The following is a 2072-nucleotide window of genomic DNA, read 5'->3' on the forward strand; positions in this document are numbered from 1 at the left end:
GTCTTTCTGTTACCTTTCTTGGTTTTTATGGCATAAAGTTTGGCAAGATCATCTCCAGTGAGTCAGGTAAAGGCTCTCTTTCTTCTTGGCATGTCTAATGCTTTTATGGGTTTTAGGGTTTAAAACTTTTGGTGGACTTCAGTTTTGTTTTTTGAAATTTAGAAAACAAAACCTCTTCCCAGAAATTCATGTATCAATTATATTACAATAATTTATATTGTTGTGCATTAGAGATGAGGTGGGTAAGATAGTTCTAATCATGTCTCTTTTTCTCTCTTCAAAGAAATCAATTGTATTAAATATGCTAGTGTTTTTAAGAAAGTTAAAATCCAGAAAGATGACAAATGGCAGTATTGTATTTTTTTTTTTCGTAAAGTAATATAGTAGGCTTGGTACTACTACAATGATGACATGTGAAATTTTGTATTTATAATATATTTTATAGGTTGATTCTAAGGGTTTTGGGATTGATTCTTGTTAATTCCAATTTGATTTGGATTTGGATTGATATTGGCAGCTACTAATTTGATCTTTGATTCTGTGTTTAAAATCGATTATAAGGTTTATAGGACTAGATCGTGGGTCTTAAGATTTGAGGACGATTCTAGGGTTCTTTTTATCTGATTTTGATTCGATTGGATCAAAATTTATAGGAATCAGTCCCAAGGATGTAGGGGACGGTATCAGTATCGGTCTTTGTCGATGCCGATTCTATACCGATCTAGATCGGATGGGATCGGTGGGTATCGGTCTATTTTACCCTTATTTTTATAAAAAGTACTACTTTTTACCTATTTTACCCCTGAAACGATCCGGATAACCGATCCAGATCGAGGATCAGTCTCAGCCGATACGACCGATCCCAGACCAATACTTGAAACCATGATCAATTCGATCTCCAATTCTAAGTTTAAAATCCCTAGTTGATTTGGCTAGTTTGGATCAATCCCAATTCTGATCATTATAGAATGGCATATCTAGGATTTTGGGGATTAGGCTATTGGTTTTTAGAATTTAGTGTCAATTCTAGCATTTTTGTGATTGATTCGGATATGATCCAGACTAGAATCATTAGGGACCAATTTATTCTTTGATTTTGAGTTAAAATTCTGGTATTAGCCGATCTGGATTAGAATTGGTCATGAACTATTCAACTCCGGAATTTTTAGAATGGTCAATTTAGAATTAGAATCACTAGAGGGATTGTTTTGATACTCAATTTCGAGTTTAAAATCATTGGTTGAATAAACCAATTTCGATCCAAATCGACCATAGTAATACCTATCCAGACTGTTTCAGAATGACTGATTATAAGGCTTTTGTGATTGATTTGATCCATTTCCGATTTTGGTCACTTTGATCTAGATTTTATCTAGTATTAGGCCAAATTGAAATCAAAGTTCAATTTCAATTTAGACCAATTCAGTTTTTATTGAGTTGACTTAATGGCCTCTTGTAAGTAATATGTTCTCTTTTAGTAATTTTTTTAAGTTGTTATAAGGTCTTTTATGGTTTCGATTCTCTTGATCTGGTTAAATTCAATTTTTTACCGATTTGATAAAAACTCAAATTGATAAAAGTTCGTTTCACGTTTCTCTTGATTAGTCTAACCCGCTTGGATTGGAAATGGACACCTTTACTCAAAGCAATAGACCCAATCACCCAATGGTTAGTATAATTTTTTTTTTTTCAATCTCACGTTGGACTTTAGAGGGACAAGGAATTGAGATTTGAGATTCCAAACGTAGTGGTGGGTCTATTTGAGGATAAAATTACATTTCTACCATTTTTAAACAATTTTTCATAAGAAGTGGTGCAGCAACTTTTAAGTTTTTATTGGGAATATAAACACATGAAATTACCTTTTGAATCTTCTTGAACCAATCATTTCTTTCACACTATAAGACTTTTTAGGTAACTAAAAGTGGGTTACAAGCCTTTTGTAACCTACCTAGGTTACAACTAGACAAACCCAAAAGAAATTGTGGATGAGAAGCTTCCAAACAGGCTAAAACTGAAAATATTAACTCATGCGAGTCCCTCATTCAAAAAAAAAAAACAAATCAACAGGA

The sequence above is a fragment of the Macadamia integrifolia genome, unplaced genomic scaffold (assembly GCF_013358625.1).
Source record: "Macadamia integrifolia cultivar HAES 741 unplaced genomic scaffold, SCU_Mint_v3 scaffold998, whole genome shotgun sequence".
NCBI lineage: Eukaryota > Viridiplantae > Streptophyta > Magnoliopsida > Proteales > Proteaceae > Macadamia > Macadamia integrifolia.